Here is a 19,289-nt window from a genome sequence, read left to right as displayed (position 1 = left end):
ACTTCTTGAACTCCACATGCATATCACCAGGTTGAGGTAGTAGATCGTCCTCTTCATCGGAGCTTGTCTCCTCCTTCCTCTTTGGATCATAGTCTTCTTCTTCCTCTGTGGTCCAGCCATAATGTTCCACATCCCCCTATACTTTTGGATTTGCAATATAATCAGCCATGTAGCTCTCTCCCTCCGAATCTTGGGATGACATCTTGTTCCAAATCTGCAACAGGAACAGCTCGAAACGAAAACAGAAGATATTTGTGTGATATGGTGGTCAAAACCTTCGGGAGTATACATAATGAATTTTTACCGACCAAAATACGTATCATACAAGAAAATGAAGTCCGGGAGGCACACGAGGTGCCCACGAGACAGGGGGCGCACCCTACAAGGGGGGGCCTCCTCTCTCGTGGGAGCCTTGTTTCCCTTTCGGACTACTTCTTTCTTCCTAAAATTCTTAAATAATCCAAAACTGATAAAAAATGCCATTAGAGTTGTTTTGGAGTCGGTTTACTTACCGTACCACGTACCTATGCCTTTTCGGGGTCTGGAACGTTCTGGAAAGTGTCTCTTATGTATTCTTCGGGGGTTATGGTTTCAATAATATTAGTTTCAACATTGATAGGATTACCTGAAATATAACGTTTAATTCTTTGACCATTAACCACCCTCGGATTTGTGCCTTCGAAGTTGTTGATTTTTATAGCACCAGAGCGATAGACCTCCTCGATAACGTAGGGACCTTCCCATTTTGAGAGAAGTTTTCCTGCAAAAAATCTTAAACGAGAGTTGAATAATAACACATAATCTCCTACGTTAAACTCACGCTTTTCTATCCTCTTATCATGCCAGCGTTTGACTTTTTCTTTGAAAAGATTGGCATTCTCATATGCTTGGGTTCTCCATTCATCAAGTGAGCTAATATCAAACAACCTCTTCTCACCGGCAAGTTTGAAGTCATAATTGAGTTCTTTAATATCCCAATATGCTTTATGTTCAAGTTCAAGAGGTAAATGACATGCTTTTCCATAAACCATCTTATATGGAGACATACCCATAGGATTTTTGTATGCAGTTCTATAGGCCCATAATGCATCATCAAGTTTTTTGGACCAATTCTTTCTAGATCTATTCACAGTCTTTTGCAAAATTAATTTGAGCTCTCTATTTCTCAACTCTACTTGACCACTAGACTGCGGGTGATAAGGAGATGCGATTCTATGATTGACATCATACTTAGCAAGCATCTTACGGAAAGCACCATGAATAAAGTGTGAACCACCATTAGTCATTTAGATATCTAGGGACTCCAAACCTTGGAAAAATAACTTCTTTAAGCATTTTAATAGAAGTGTTATCATCAGCACTACTAGTTGGAATAGCTTCTACCCACTTAGTAACGTAATCAATAGCAACTAAAATATGTCTATAACCATTGGAGGCAGGAAAAGGTCCCATATAATCAAAGCCCGAGACATCAAACAGTTCAATAACAAGAGAATAATTCATAGGCATTTCTTGACGTCTACTAATGTTACCTATTCTTTGACATTCATCACAAGATAAGACAAACTTACGAGCATCTTTGAAGAGAGTAGGCCAATAAAAACCAGATTGTAGTACCTTGTGTGCAGTTCTATCTCCAGCGTGGTGTCCTCCATAAGATTCAGAGTGACACTTGCGTAGGATTTGTTCCTGTTCATGCTCAGGCACACAATGTCTAATAATACCATCTACTCCTTCTTTATAAAGGTGTGGATCATCCCAGAAGTAATGTCTTAAATCATAAAAGAACTTTTTCTTTTGCTGGTATGTGAAACTAGGCGGTATATATTTAGCAATAATGTAATTAGCATAATCAGCATATCAAGGAGCAGTACGAGAACCATTGACAACCGCTAATTGTTCATCAGGAAAACTATCATTAATAGGAAGTGGGACATCAAGAACATTCTCTAATCTAGACAAGTTGTCTGCAACGGGGTTCTCAGCTCCCTTTCTATCAATAATATGCAAGTCAAAATTTTGGAGCAAGAGAACCCATCTAATGAGTCTAGGCTTAGCATCTTTCTTTTCCATAAGATATTTAATAGCAGCATGATCAGTGTGAATAGTAACTTTGGAATCAACAATATAAGGTCTAAACTTATCACATGCAAACACAACTGCTAAGAACTCTTTTTCAGTAGTAGCATAATTTCTCTGGGAAGTATCAAGAGTCTTACTAGCATACTGGATAACATTCAATTTCTTATCGACTCTTTGCCCTAAAACAGCACCTACAGCATAATCACTAGCATCGCACATGATTTCAAAAGGTAAATTCCAATCAGGTGGCTGAACAATAGGTGCAGTGATCAAAGCTTTCTTAAGTGTTTCAAATGCTTCTACACAATCATCATCAAAGACAAAAGGAATATCTTTTTGCAATAAATTAGTCAGAGGCCTAGAGATTTTAGAAAAGTCCTTAATGAACCTCCTATAAAAGCCGGCATGGCCAAGGAAACTTCTTATACCTTTTATGTCCTTGGGACGTGGCATCTTTTCACTAGCATCAACTTTGGCTTTATCAACTTCAGTACCTCTCTCGGAGATCTTGTGCCCCAAGACAATGCCTTCATTAACCATAAGGTGACACTTTTCCCAATTCAGGACAAGACTAGTGTCTTCGCATCTCTGCAAAACTTGATCAAGGTTGCTCAAACAATCATCAAAAGAGGATCCATAGACAGAGAAGTCATCCATAAATACCTCACAAATCTTTTCACAAAAATCAGAAAATATAGCCATCATGCATCTTTGAAAGGTAGCAGGTGCATTACATAAACCAAAAGGCATATGTCTATAAGCAAAAGTACCAAAAGGGCAAGTAAAAGTAGTTTTAGATTGATCCTTCGCGGACACAGGTATTTGAGAGAAGCCAGAATAACCATCTAGAAAGCAAAAATGTGTGTATTTGGAAAGCCTTTCTAGCATTTTATGAATAAAAGGTAAAGGGTAATGATCTTTCTTAGTAGCTTTATTTAACTTACGGAAATCAATTACCATCCTATAGCCTGTAATAATTCTTTGCGGGATCAATTCATCTTTATCATTAGGAACAACGGTAATACCTCCCTTTTTAGGGACACAATGGACAGGGCTTACCCATTCACTATTAGCAACGGGATAAATAATACCTGCCTCAAGGAGTTTTGGAATCTACTTTCTTACCACTTCCTTCATTTTGGGGTTTAATCGTCTTTGAGGATCTCTAACTGGTTTGGCATCTTTCTCTACTAAAATTTTGTGTTGACATAATGTGGGACTAATGCCCTTAAGATCGTCCAGAGTATATCCAATAGCAGCTCGGTGCTTCTTCATAGTTTTCAATGATCTTTCTTCTTCTTTCTCTGAAAGGTTAGCACTAATAATAATAGGATATATTTATTTTTCAGCAAGATAAGCATACTTGAGATTATCAGGTAAGGGTTTGAGTTTGAACACGGGATCACCCTTGGGTGGAGGGGGATCCCCAAGAATTTCAATGGGAAGGTTATGTTTTAGCATAGGTTCTTGTTTAAGGAACACTTCATCTATTTCTTCCCTTTCCTTCATAAACATATCGTTTTCATGGTCTAACAAATATTGTTCTAATAGATCAGTTGGAGGAACATCAATGGAAGCAAGACCAATAATTTCAACCTTACTAGGTGGTTCCCTTTCACGAGGTTGTCTACTAAAGTTAGCGAAGTTAAACTCATGAGACATACCATCTATGCCAACAGTGACAATATTCTTTTGACAATTAATCTTAGCACTAGCAGTATTCAAGAAGGGTCTACCAAAAATAATGGGACAAAAATCATCTTGTGGGGAACCAAGAACAAGAAAATCAACAGGGTATTTAATCTTCCCACACAAGACTTCAACATCTCTAACAATTCCAATAGGTTTAATGGTGTCCCTATTAGCAAGCTTAATAGTAACATCAATGTCTTCTAATTCAACAGGTGCAATATCGTGCATAATTTATTTACAAAGATCATAAGGTATCGCATTAGCACTAGCACCCATATCACATAAGCCATGATAAAAATGATCTCCTATTTTAACAGAAATAACAGGCGTGCCTACAACAGGTCTACGTGTCTTAGTATCGGGTCTAGCAATATTAGCAGTTTCACCCAAGAAAGAGATAACATGCCCATCTAAGTCCTCATCCAAGAGATCTTTAATCATAGCAATACCAGGTTCAACATTAATTTGCTCAGGAGGTTTATAGGTCCTAGTATTACTCTTATGAACAATAGTCGAAGCTTTAACATGATCTTTTATCCTAACAGGAAAAGGAGGTTTTTCGAAATAAGAAGTAGGAATAATAGGATCACTATATGTAATAGTCTTTTCTTCGACTATAATAGGTGCAAATACTTTCACTTCAACAGGAGGATTATATTTAAACCACTTCTCTTTAGGGAGATCAACGTGAGTAGCAAAAGTTTCACAAAAAGTAGCTACTATCTCAGAGTCAAGTCCATACTTAGAGCTAAATCCACGGAAAGCATCGGTATCCATAAAAGATTTAACACAATCGAACTTAGGTGTCATACCTGACTCCTTACCATCATCGGAACCCCAATCCTCAGAGTTGCGTTTAATTCTTTCCAATAAGTCCCATTTGAAATCAATAGTCTTCAGCATATAGGAACCAACACAGGAAGTATCGAGCAGGTTGCGATTATCAAGAGAAAGTCGAGCATAAAAATTCTGAATAATCATTTCCCGCGAGAGCTCATGATTGGGGCATGAATATAACATTGACTTAAGCCTCCCCCAAGCTTGAGTGATGCTTTCTACTTCGAGAGGCCAGAAATTATATATGTAATTACGATCACGATGAACAAGATGCATAGGATAGAACTTCTGGTGAAATTCCAACTTCAGTCGCTTATAATTCCAAAATCTCGTATCATCACATAGCCTATACCATGTCATTGCTTCTACCTTCAAAGATAAAGGGAAGACCTTCCTGTTGACAACATCATCAGGGATACCTGCAAGCTTAAATAATCCACAAACTTCATCCACAAAGATAAGGTGTAAGTCGGGATGCAATGTTCCGTCTCCTGCAAAAGGATTAGCTAGCAGTTTTTCTATCATACCCGAAGGAATATCAAAGTGAATATTTTCATAAGGTTTAGTAGGTTGAGGAGCATCTCTTTGCTCTTCTGGTTGGGGTGAAGATACCCCAAACAAGCCCCTCAAAGGATTAGTTTCCATAGTGACAAGTAACAGAAAATTTCAGCACATTATATAAATGTTTCCTTACCAAGTTCCAATCACCAAAAGTGCTACACTCCCCGGCAACGACACCAGAAAAGAGTCTTGATGACCCACAAGTGTAGGGTATCTATCTTAGTCCTTTCGATAAGTAAGAGTGTCGAACCCAACGAGGAGCAGAAGGAAATGATAAGCGGTTTTCAGTAAGGTTTTCTCTGCAAGCACTGAAATAGTAGGTGATAGATAGTTTTGTGATAAGATAAATAGTAACAAGCAAAAAGTAAATAAAGTAAATAAAGTGCAGCAAGGTGGCCCAATCCTTTCTGTAGCAAAGGATAAGCCTGGACAAATTCTAATAATGAAGAAGGAGCTCCCGAGGACACATTGGGAATTATCGTCAAGCTAGTTTTCATCACGTTCGTAAGATTCGCGTTCGGTACTTTGATAATTTGATATGTGGGTGGACCAGCACTTGGGTACTTCCCTAACTTGCACAAGCATCCCACTTATGAGTAACCCCTATTGCAAGCATCTGCAACTACAAAAAGGAGTATTAAGGTAAACCTAACCACAACATTAAACATATGGGTCCATATCAACCCCTAACGAAGCAACGCATAAACTAGGGTTTAAGCTTCTGTCACTCTAGCAACCCATCATCTACTTATTACTTCCCTATGCCTTCCTCTAGGCCCAAATAATGGTGAAGTGTCATGTAGTCGATGTTCACATAACACCACTAGAGGAAAGACAACATACATCTCATCAAAATATCAAACGAATACCAAATTCACATGACTACTGTGACGCCCTCGATTCAATCGTACACTAATCATACACGCAAATGTGTACGATCAAGATCAAGGACTCACGGGAAGATATCACAACACAACTCTAGACACAAATTAAAATAATACAAGCTTTATATTACAAGCCAGGGGCCTCGAGGGCTCGAATACATAAGCTCGAAAACACAAGAGTCAGCGGAAGCAACAATATCTGAGTACAGACATAAGTTAGACAAGTTTGCCTTAAGAAGGCTAGCACAAAAGCATCTACGATCGAAAAGGCAAGGCCTCCTGCCTGGGAGCCTCCTAACTACTCCTGGTCGTTGGCGTCCTTCGCGTAGTAGTAGGCACCCTTGGGGTTGTGGTAGTCGTTGTCAAAGGTGGCGTCTGGATCCTGGGCTCCGACATCTCTGGTTGCATCAACCGGAAAGAAGAAGAAAGGGGGAAAAGGGGGAGCAAAGCAACCGTGAGTACTCATCCAAAGTACTCGCAAGCAAGGACTACATAACATATGCAACATTATCAAAGAGGGGTTGTATATATGGACTGGGCTGCAGAAATGCCAGAATAGAGAGAAGGCCTAGTCCTATCGAAGACTAGCATCTTCTGGAAACCACCATCTTGCAGCAAACAAGAGGGAGTAGAGTAGCATAAAGTAAAGCGGTAGTAGTGTTATCAACCTCGGCCAGAGATCCTTTCTCGACTCCCTGCGAGAAAGCAATCCCAGAGCCATACTATCCAGTTATCATCACAATCAAATCCTCATCTCCATCCAGTTCTCATCACAAGTATCCAGTTCTAGTTGTATCGATCGGGATACAACTCCAAGTGTCCGTTACCGTAGGACAGGCTATGCATAGATTAGTTCTTCCCTGCAGGGGTGCACCAACTTACCCACCACGCTCGCTTAACTCCGGCCGGACACACTTTCCAGGGTCATGCCCGGCCTCGGCCAAACAATACGCCGCAACCCGACCTAGGCTTAATAGAGAGGCCAGCACGCCGGACTAAACCTATGCCCCCAGGGGTCATGGGCCATCTCCCCGGAAACTCCTCCACGTTGCGAACGCGGCCGGTGAGCAGACCTAGCTACCTCCCTAAAAAGGCAGGAGCTTACCAGTCCAACCCGGCGCGCGCCGCTCCGTCGCTGACGTCTATTAAGCTTCGGCTGATGCATACGACGCAGAACGCCCATACTATGCCCACGTGATGGTTAGTGCTATCAGGCCAGAGGCCCCTCGGATCAAATATCCAAATCGTAGTGGATTAGGAACGCGCGGTAACAAGCAGAGACTCACGAAAGAGGTGACCCCGTTGCCCCGTCTCGAGGACTTGCGGCAAGGGCTAAGAATGCCCGGCCACGCCTCGTAATTATCTCACGGGCACCTTCCAGGTCAACCCGTCTCCACATCACTTTCCAAGTAACAGTTGTAAAGTCCAAGTATCCGTGTGTCCAAACATCAAGAGGAAAACCCAAGGAATCACCCTCGGTGGGTTCCACTCAATGTAATCATCAAGGTGAACATAGAGGAATCACCCTCGAGGTTCACACTTGAGGGGTTGCACGACAGAGTCGTATCGGAAGTGGTTAAATAGGAAATCACCCTCGATGACCACGACCGAATAGCTACACTACAGGGTTAACATCAGAAGTGTTGTAGAGGTCTCACCCTCGGCACTCGATAGTATCCCAGTAGTGTCGAGCAACTAAGGGGAAAGTGATGTGCGGTGCCGGGGCCTGGTCTTCAATCCCGTTGATCGGGTCTTCAATGATGAAGCAGGGGCAACAAGGACAAGGTGGGGGTCACTGATGGATCACTAACCAGCCTATACTAAGCAGTTTAGGATAAGCAGGTAAGGTGCAATAACAGGTACAAAAGCAGGCTATGCATCAGAATAGGAGCATACAATAACAGTAGCAAAATCTAATGCAAGCATGAGAGAAAGGAATGGGCGATATCGAGATGATCAAAGGGGGGGGCTTGCCTGGTTGCTCTGGCAAGGAGGGGTCATCGTCGACGACGTAGTCGATCACCGGGGCATCAGCGGCCTCGGGGTCTACCGGAGAGAAGAGGGGGAAGAAACAGTAAATACATAGCAAACAGAGGTAACACTAAGCATGACATGACGATACGTAGCGCTAAGCGTGCTCTAACGCGGTCCTAGACGTTATAGGTGAAGGGGGAAATCAACCGGGAAGGTGTTCCCGGTTCCGGACCTGTGTCAGACAGATGACCGGAGGGGGAAAGTTCCATGTTCAGCATGCTAGGGGCATGTGACAGATGAACGGACCGCGTATTCGGATTCGTTGGATTTTTCTGAGCAACTTTCATATAGAAAACATTTTCATCTGAGCTACGGTTTAATTTCTATGAATTTCTAAAGATTTTAGCATTTCCAGAAATTATTTAAATTAACATAAATGGAATTATTGCGTCAGTATGATGTCAGCAAGAGGTCAGCAGGTCAACCGCAGCTGGTCAGGTCAAACCTGGCAGCTGGGTCCCACCTGTCATAGACAGTGAGTTAAACAGAGCTCAAACTAATCTAAATTTAGTTAGTAAAACTACTGGGCCCACCTGTCAGTGTCTAGTTAACTAAACTAATTAGTTTTAATTATTAAAATGTTTTAATTAGAGGATTAAGAAGTGGGACCCGCACGTCAGTGGCACTGAGCGCCCAGTCAGCATAGTTGACCACGGTCAACGTGGTCAACTGGGTCCAGAGGCCCACAGGCAGCGACCCAGAGGCGGGCCCTGCCGGTGCCAGGTCAGCGCCCGCGCCGGAGCAACGCCGGCGAGGCCATCCGCGGCGGCCGAACGCCGGAGATGGCCGGAATCGCGCTACAGCGCATCACTTGGCACGCGGTTAGGTTCTTTCAAACGGGCTCTCGCCCGTGCATCGATCTGTCGCGGCGGTTTGGCCGAAAACGGCCGGAGACGGCGATGGCTAGCGGCGGAGCGGACGCCAGAGTTCGGCCGTTGGTGTCTACGGTGACGCAGGGCAAGTCAGGCGATGCGGGGAGCGGCGTTGTGCTCCTACGAGCTCCAGGAGCCCGGTTACGAGCTCGGGCGCGAGCTCGGGCCACGGTGGCCACGACGGTGAGGTGATCTGCGGCGGTGAGCTCACGGCAACGGCGATGAGCTAGCTAGGGAGAGACACGCGGTGCGAGGAGAAGAATGGAGGGAGGGAGGAGCTCACCGAGCGGCTACGAAAAGCCTGCGACAGCTTAGGAGCGCAGGGTTCACCGGAGACGACGAAGATTGCCGGCGACAGAGGCGGAAGTTGGTGGAGGAGAGCGGCCACTACAGGGCCTCCCAGCTCCCGCTGAGGGTCGAGGACGACGGAGCGGAGGACGGCGCTCCTTCCAGCCACCAGCATGATCGAGGGGGGAGCCGGGGACCGCGAGATCGACGGAGGGCGACGGCGAAGTGCTCGGGCAAGGAGAGGGAAGAGCGGCGAGCGCGTGAGGGAGAATCTGGCGGGGATAGGGAGAGGCGGAGCGAGAGAGGGGGAAATATCTTGGGGGGGGGAGGCCTCGGTGGAGGCCTTATCCACCTAGTAACACTGTCGGCGAGCTGGCTCGGCGGCGACGGTGGTGCGCCTCGGTCGCTTGAACAGAGAACGGGGGAGAAGGAGGAGGCCGTGGTGGGCTGGGCTCTAGGCACTATGCACTTGGGCCAGTGCACAGTGGCCTTTTCTATTTTCTTTTTACAGAAAGGGGGGTTTAGTAATATTTTGAGCTTCCATAAGATTTTGCAAAAATGTGAAACTTGGTCACATAATTACTTTGCAATATGCAGCACTGCCACAAAAAGTTTGGGCATTTCCGGAGTTCATTTGAATTTACTCAATAATGAAAAGGGCATTATAAAGGCTGTTTTTGCTCTATTAAAAAGCATTAGGCCCTTTTAGAGCTGATGATGATGTTGTGTTCCTTAACAGTAAAAAGTTTTGGATTATTTGCTAAAAGATGAACATTTTATTTGCATGAAAGAAGAAGCAAATATTCGACATGCAATTTGAATTTGAATTTGAAGCAGATTTTGGACAAGGGGCATTTTGGCATGATGATCATGATGATATGACCTTCATTAATGAGAGATTACTGTAGTGTGATGCTGGGGATGTTACAAATCTCCTCCACTACAGAAATCTCGTCCCGAGATTTAAGTGGGGAAGTAAAGAGTAACTTCGGGTGAACTGGCCCTTAATTATATGGTTAATTGTCTGGTGAAAAAAAATGCAGGGAATGTGACAGAAGTATCCCTCGAGTTGAATTTTAAGAAAACGTCGAGAGTAAAATATGAAAGCACAATAAGAAGTTTCAACCGAATGGACAAACGATTGATACCTGAACAGAGTGTGAGAAAGGGGTTCAGAGCATCGGGAATAGATCATCTCTCGGAAGGTGGCTCGTGACATGATATGAAGCCAAATGCAAGTATAATTTTGGAATCAAAGATATACAGAAGAGTTAGATTTCGATCCTGTGGTAATGTGGGTTATGGGCCCACCTTGTGTGTTCAGAGGAGGAAAGGCAGCGACATCTTGCACGGATATGATAGCAAGGCATGTCATAGGATGGCATGTCAGTTATGTTGGCATCAACGTTGGTACCAAGGGCGAGGGACGAAGAGAACCATTTTCCTGCTCGTTGGAACGAGGCGGACCATTAGGCAAAGTTCTTGTCCATCGGTGGTTACCAGAATATCAACAACAATAGTAACAGGGTTTTACTGTAAGAGTTGTACACCAAGATGTTTATTTAAGCATAAGAATATTACTGCTTAGATCATATAGACCACAAGAAAGGTTAAAAAAACAATGGAAAGGAAAATGTGTTTACACACAAGAATTGGGAGTATATCCTTCCCATGGGGAAGCGGAGCAGGATATACATGATATGACAGCAAGTTCAAAAGCATTTAGATAAGGGGGGCGAGGAAAGAATCATGATATTACCCATACAATGGTGTTCGTATAATAGATCAAGAAACATTCGACAATGTGCTTCCAATGTTCTTGTTGATATCCGGAATACCTCAGTCATGCTTCAAGGTAGCATTAACATGGTGTTCCCAGTAGGGGTTGGAGTTGAAGATCACAAGAAATACTCAAAGAACAATTGCAGGAATAGCAAGGAGTCCAAGGTATAACCAAGACATGATCAATCATGTGTTGGAAAGAAGACAAGGGGGTAGTCGATGATAACTCAATTCATCGTAGGTCAAGGATGGTATCTCTCACCACGAATTCAATTGTCATTTCAACAGAAGTCAAAATGTTGATGCTGATCACGACGCCTTTGTCGAGAGGCTCTATGAAGATGCCATCGAGGAGCGATGCCATCAAGCAAAAGGAATGATGAAGCGAAGGCTATTGGAAACATGGATATGACACAAGCTCGAATTCAAGCTTGTTGTTCAAGGTGGAATGATAAGATGATGAAGATCGACGTAAGCTTCGCTCATCGTCGAAAAGTTGTGCTCCAGGAATAAGGACCAGGTAGCACAGTTAAAATTTGGTACGATAATGATATAGCCGATCAGGCTAAGAATGAAGTGACGGAATATCACTCCAATTAAGAATTTACAAGAGGTAGTGCGAAGACACAATATCCTCGAGATAACAGGGGGCAATACTCGAGGTTGATCAGAATAGAGGTTGGACAGATGAAATGATCTGTAGGAGTCAAGTATTTTAACTTGTCCGGGAAATGGAATCAAGGAGAAAATATGACCGGAACCACGATTGCAAAGAATCAATTTACAAATGCAGATGAGCTTATACCAAGGGAACATTAGATTAAAAGAGAAGCTTACATGCTAAGGTCTACATCGTGTCTATGGGCATGAACACAAAGTTCAAGGTCGACTCCCAATTCTTCAATGCATAACCTTTCATTTACTCCTCATTTTCGATGAAGTTGTAGCGTTGAAATGTTATCTGGCAAAACACCAGAAGAGTATGACTCGTGAAAACTCTCAGGTTCACATGGATTAAAGAAGGCATAGGTCCAACCCATAGGGGCATCTTGGGAACATATACCACAAACTCCACGAGTAAAATAACACAAGCTCGAAGGCAGAGCATGGTTGAGAGGGCAGAGGATACAATTTACCAAAGGCAATGTGTATCAGGGGAAGAGCGCACAAAATTTCGAATATGAAGGAAACTGCCGGATAATAATCCAACAAAGGATTCAGCGGTCCTTAATGGATCTGATGTGAGTATCAGTACTCAATCAAAAGAAGGAAGGAATGCAAAGGCATTGGATTATAGAAACATCTGATTAATTTGATGCTTGAGTACAAAGGAGTTATGATTTCAGGTCGAAAGATCAGAAGCAGAGGCTCTGATCAAAAGATGAGTAAGTTGAATAGACTTAAAGGCGCACCCGATAAGATATAGATTGGGCAAGAACCAGCTCATAACTGGAGCGATGTCAAAGCCGGAAAGAATTTTTCCAAGGATTAATTGATGATTGCGAATATTCGCTCACACGTTGAATCCATAGGAACAGAATGACAATCACCAAGAATTTTAAAGAATATTGCTAGACATATGGAATTAATCCTAATGCAAACAAGAAAGGAGAATCAAGAGCAATAGGTTGCAAAGGATTTTGAAAGATCAGATAGCCTTTTCAGGTATTAGGAAAGCAAATGAACAACTAGGGATGAACGAACCCCGGTTAAGTGAATTATCCGTAGTCCGAAAAGAAGCTGCAAAGCACAAGGCCACAAAGGATTCTCGGAACAACGGAGAGTGCTAGGGGTATCTTGTAACAACATGAGCAACTGGGGATGAAGGTACAAATGGCAAGCAGGTTATTCACGAGGATTACCGGTGGTCAGGAACTGTAAGGCAGTGTGCACAGAGTCTCGAGAAACATCGAGGAGTAACCGCAGAATCTTCTGGCGAAGCAAGTGATCATCGGTAAGGTCGGGGCTCTCCGGGAGGAAGTGGGTACGAGAACCTAATGTCGGAGTTAGTAAATTCGCTTAACCCGAGTAGAAGAGAGTTCAGAGTCCCAGAGTATAGATGAGGAGTAAAAGATTCTAATACCACCCAATGGCGACGTGGGCCCGTAAGACACACAACCAAGTTAGTAAAAGTTTTTCAGTGACTAGACTCAACTTCGGCCAAGGAGTTGGAAAGGGGGCTACCTACAGGCAGTCGGCTCTGATACCAACTTGTGACGCCCTCGATTCAATCGTACACTAATCATACACGCAAATGTGTACGATCAAGATCAATGACTCACGGGAAGATATCACAACACAACTCTAGACACAAATTAAAATAATACAAGCTTTATATTACAAGCCAGGGGCCTCGAGGGCTCGAATACATAAGCTCGAAAACACAAGAGTCAGCGGAAGCAACAATATCTGAGTACAGACATAAGTTAGACAAGTTTGCCTTAAGAAGGCTAGCACAAAAGCATCTACGATCGAAAAGGCAAGGCCTCCTGCCTGGGAGCCTCCTAACTACTCCTGGTCGTTGGCGTCCTTCGCGTAGTAGTAGGCACCCTTGGGGTTGTGGTAGTCGTTGTCAAAGGTGGCGTCTGGATCCTGGGCTCCGACATCTCTGGTTGCGTCAACCGGAAAGAAGAAGAAAGGGGGAAAAGGGGGAGCAAAGCAACCGTGAGTACTCATCCAAAGTACTCGCAAGCAAGGACTACATATGCAACATTATCAAAGAGGGGTTGTATATATGGACTGGGCTGCAGAAATGCCAGAATAGAGAGAAGGCCTAGTCCTATCGAAGACTAGCATCTTCTGGAAACCACCATCTTGCAGCAAACAAGAGGGAGTAGAGTAGCATAAAGTAAAGCGGTAGTAGTGTTATCAACCTCGGCCAGAGATCCTTTCTCGACTCCCTGCGAGAAAGCAATCCCAGAGCCATACTATCCAGTTATCATCACAATCAAATCCTCATCTCCATCCAGTTCTCATCACAAGTATCCAGTTCTAGTTGTATCGATCGGGATACAACTCCAAGTGTCCGTTACCGTAGGACAGGCTATGCATAGGTTAGTTCTTCCCTGCAGGGGTGCACCAACTTACCCACCACGCTCGCTTAACTCCGGCCGGACACACTTTCCAGGGTCATGCCCGGCCTCGGCCAAACAATACGCCGCAACCTGACCTAGGCTTAATAGAGAGGCCAGCACGCCGGACTAAACCTATGCCCCCAGGGGTCATGGGCCATCTCCCCGGAAACTCCTGAACGTTGAGAACGCGGCCGGTGAGCAGACCTACCTACCTCCCTAAAAAGGCAGGAGCTTACCAGTCCAACCCGGCGCGCGCCGCTCCGTCGCTGACGTCTACTAAGCTTCGGCTGATGCATACGACGCAGAACGCCCATACTATGCCCACGTGATGGTTAGTGCTAGCAGGCCAGAGGCCCCTCGGATCAAATATCCAAATCGTAGTGGATTAGGAACGCGCGGTAACAAGCAGAGACTCACGAAAGAGGTGACCCCGTTGCCCCGTCTCGAGGACTTGCGGCAAGGGCTAAGAATGCCCGGCCACGCCTCGTAATTATCTCACGGGCACCTTCCAGGTCAACCCGTCTCCACATCACTTTCCAAGTAACAGTTGTAAAGTCCAAGTATCCGTGTGTCCAAACATCAAGAGGAAAACCCAAGGAATCACCCTCGGTGGGTTCCACTCAATGTAATCATCAAGGTGAACGTAGAGGAATCACCCTCGAGGTTCACACTTGAGGGGTTGCACGACAGAGTCGTATCGGAAGTGGTTAAAGAGGAAATCACCCTCGATGACCACGACCGAATAGCTACACTACAGGGTTAACATCAGAAGTGTTGTAGAGGTCTCACCCTCGGCACTCGATAGTATCCCAGTAGTGTCGAGCAACTAAGGGGAAAGTGATGTGCGGTGCCGGGGCCTGGTCTTCAATCCCGTTGATCGGGTCTTCAATGATGAAGCAGGGGCAACAAGGACAAGGTGGGGGTCACTGATGGATCACTAACCAGCCTATACTAAGCAGTTTAGGATAAGCAGGTAAGGTGCAATAACAGGTACAAAAGCAGGCTATGCATCAGAATAGGAGCATACAATAACAGTAGCAAAATCTAATGCAAGCATGAGAGAAAGGAATGGGCGATATCGGGATGATCAAAGGGGGGGGCTTGCCTAGTTGCTCTGGCAAGGAGGGGTCGTCGTCGACGACGTAGTCGATCACCGGGGCATCAGCGGCCTCGGGGTCTACCGGAGAGAAGAGGGGGAAGAAACAGTAAATACATAGCAAACAGAGGTAACACTAAGCATGACATGACGATACGTAGCGCTAAGCGTGCTCTAACGCGGTCCTAGACGTTATAGGTGAAGGGGGAAATCAACTGGGAAGGTGTTCCCGGTTCCGGACCTGTGTCAGACAGATGACCGGAGGGGGAAAGTTCCATGTTCAGCATGCTAGGGGCATGTGACAGATGAACGGACCGCGTATTCGGATTCGTTGGATTTTTTCTGAGCAACTTTCATATAGAAAACATTTTCATCTGAGCTACGGTTTAATTTCTATGAATTTCTAAAGATTTTAGCATTTCCAAAAATTATTTAAATTAACATAAATGGAATTATTGCGTCAGTATGATGTCAGCAAGAGGTCAGCAGGTCAACCGCAGCTGGTCAGGTCAAACCTGGCAGCTGGGTCCCACCTGTCATAGACAGTGAGTTAAACAGAGCTCAAACTAATCTAAATTTAGTTAGTAAAACTACTGGGCCCACCTGTCAGTGTCTAGTTAACTAAACTAATTAGTTTTAATTATTAAAATGTTTTAATTAGAGGATTAAGAAGTGGGACCCGCACGTCAGTGGCACTGAGCGCCCAGTCAGCATAGTTGACCACGGTCAACATGGTCAACTGGGTCCAGAGGCCCACAGGCAGCGACCCAGAGGCGGGCCCTGCCGGTGCCAGGTCAGCGCCCGCGCCGGAGCAACGCCGGCGAGGCCATCCGCGGCGGCCGAACGCCGGAGATGGCCGGAATCGCGCTACAGCGCATCACTTGGCACGCGGTTAGGTTCTTTCAAACGGGCTCTCGCCTGTGCATCGATCTGTCGCGGCGGTTTGGCCGAAAACGGCCGGAGACGGCGATGGCTAGCGGCGGAGCGGACGCCAGAGTTCGGCCGTTGGTGTCTACGGTGACGCAGGGCAAGTCAGGCGATGCGGGGAGCGGCGTTGTGCTCCTACGAGCTCCAGGAGCCCGGTTACGAGCTCGGGCGCGAGCTCGGGCCACGGTGGCCACGACGGTGAGGTGATCTGCGGCGGTGAGCTCACGGCAACGGCGATGAGCTAGCTAGGGAGAGACACGCGGTGCGAGGAGAAGAATGGAGGAAGGGAGGAGCTCACCGAGCGGCTACGAAAAGCCTGCGACAGCTTAGGAGCGCAGGGTTCACCGGAGACGACGAAGATTGCCGGCGACAGAGGCGGAAGGGGGTGGAGGAGAGCGGCCACTACAGGGCCTCCCAGCTCCCGCTGAGGGTCGAGGACGACAGAGCGGAGGACGGCGCTCCTTCCAGCCACCAGCATGATCGAGGGGGGAGCCGGGGACCGCGAGATCGACGGAGGGCGACGGCGAAGTGCTCGGGCAAGGAGAGGGAAGAGCGGCGAGCGCGTGAGGGAGAATTTGGCGGGGATAGGGAGAGGCGGAGCGAGAGAGGGGGAAATATCTTGGGGGGGAGGCCTCGGTGGAGGCCTTATCCACCCAGTAACACTGTCGGCGAGCTGGCTCGGCGGCGACGGTGGTGCGCCTCGGTCGCTTGAACAGAGAACGGGGGAGAAGGAGGAGGCCGTGGTGGGCTGGGCTCTAGGCACTGTGCACTTGGGCCAGTGCACAGTGGCCTTTTCTATTTTCTTTTTACAGAAAGGGGGGGTTTAGTAATATTTTGAGCTTCCATAAGATTTTGCAAAAATGTGAAACTTGGTCACATAATTACTTTGCAATATGCAGCACTACCACAAAAAGTTTGGGCATTTCCGGAGTTCATTTGAATTTACTCAATAATGAAAAGGGCATTATAAAGGCTGTTTTTGCTCTATTAAAAAGCATTAGGCCCTTTTAGAGCTGATGATGATGTTGTGTTCCTTAACAGTAAAAAGTTTTGAATTATTTGCTAAAAGATGAACATTTTATTTGCATGAAAGAAGAAGCAAATATTCGACATGCAATTTGAATTTGAATTTGAAGCAGATTTTGGACAAGGGGCATTTTGGCATGATGATCATGATGACATGACCTTCATTAATGAGAGATTACTGTAGTGTGATGCTGGGGATGTTACAACTACTAATAGCAAGACTTCACCCATGTCCTCAGGAACAAACGTAACTACTCACCAAGCATATTCATGTTCATAATCAGAGGAGTAATAATATGCATAAAGGATCTGAACATATGATCTTCCACCAAGTAAACCAATTAGCATCAACTACAAGGAGTAATCAACACTACTAGCAACCCACAGGTACCAATTTGTGGTTTTGATACAAGATTGGATACAAGAGATGAACCAGGTTTTGAGAGGAGATGGTGCTGGTTAAGATGTTGATGGAGATTGACCCCCTCCCGATGAGAGGATCGTTGGTGATGACATTGGTGATGATTTCCCCCTCCCGAAGGGAAGTGTCCCCAGCAGAACAGCTCCGCCAGAGCCCTAGATTGATTCCGCCAAGGTTCCACCTCATGGCGGCGGAATTTCGTCCCGTAAGCTTGCCCACGATTTTTTCCAGGGTAAAAGTGATGATATAGCAGAAGATGGACGCCGGAGGCCCACCAGGGGGCCCAGGAGATAGGGGGTCGCGCCCTACAGGGGGGGGGGCTGTCTCTTGGACAGGGTGTGGGCCCCCTGGCTTATTTCTTTCGCTCATAAATTCTTAATAAATCCAAAAAGTTGTTTCGTGGAGTTTCAGGACTTTTGGAGTTGTGCAGAATAGGTTTCCAACGTTTGCTCCTTTTCCAGCCAGAATTCCAGCTGCCGGCATTCCCCCTCTTCATGGTAAACCATGTAAAATAAGAGAGAATAGCCATAAGTATTGAGATATAATGTGTAATGACAACCCATAATGCAATAAATATTGATATAAAAGCATGATGCAAACTTTAGGAACATATACCACAAACTTTAGGAACAAATAACTCAAGCTCGGAAGCAGCGCATGGTTGACAAAAGCAGGGGATACAATTTAACAAAGGCATTATGTATCCAAGGAAAGTCTCACAAGGTTTTTGAATGTGAAGGGGGTTGTCGGATAAAATCCAACAAAGGATCTGGTGGTCCACAAGGGATCTGATGTGAGTATCGGTACTTCACCAGAAGAAGAAAGAATGTAAGGATATTAGATTATAGAAACAACTGACTAATTGAAAGCTCAAATGCAAAGGAGTTATGATTTCCAAATCAAGGGGTTAGAAGCATATGCTTTGATTAAGGATGGGTAAGTTGAATAGACTTAGGGGTACAATCGACGACAATTTGACTGGTCGATAACTAGCTCCTGATCAAAATAATGCCTGAGCCAAAAGGATGAATTCTAGGGTTCGACTGGGGATTGCGATCATCTGCAACATATTGAATCAACGGTCTCAAAATGATAGTGACAATGGATGTTAATATGATTACTAGACTTATGGGTTTAACCATAATGCAAGCAAGCTAGAATTTCAAGAGCAATAGGCTATAGAGGATTTTTGGAAGATCGATTAGTATTTTAGGGCATCTTGTAATAACAAGAGCAACTGGGGATGAAGGTATGAACGACAAATGTAGATAGTTACCCATAATATTTATCGGCGGTAGGGATCGTAACGACGAAGGGCACAAGGGCCTCGGGAAAACATCGAAGAGTATCTTAAAAATCTTCTGGTGCACCAAGCAATCATCTGGAGTGAGGGGCTCTCTGAGAGAAACAATTTATGAGAACCTAATATTAGAGTTAGCAAAATCATTTAACCTGAATAGAAGAGAGATCAGATTCTCAAAGTATAGGCGAGGAATAAAAGATCCTAATACCACCCAATGGCGACGTGGGCCCGTAAGCCGCACAGCCATGGTAAAAGTGTTTTAATTAGCTAGACTCAACTTGGCCAAGGTGTTGGAAAGGGGGCTCCTATGGGTAGTCGACTCTGATACTAACTTGTGACGCCCCCGATTCAATCATACACTAATCATACGCACAAATGTGTACGATCAAGATCAAGGACTAACGGGAAGA

The sequence above is a fragment of the Triticum dicoccoides genome, chromosome 5B, assembly GCF_002162155.2.
Source record: "Triticum dicoccoides isolate Atlit2015 ecotype Zavitan chromosome 5B, WEW_v2.0, whole genome shotgun sequence".
NCBI lineage: Eukaryota > Viridiplantae > Streptophyta > Magnoliopsida > Poales > Poaceae > Triticum > Triticum dicoccoides.
Note: the sequence above shows the minus strand (reverse complement) of the source record.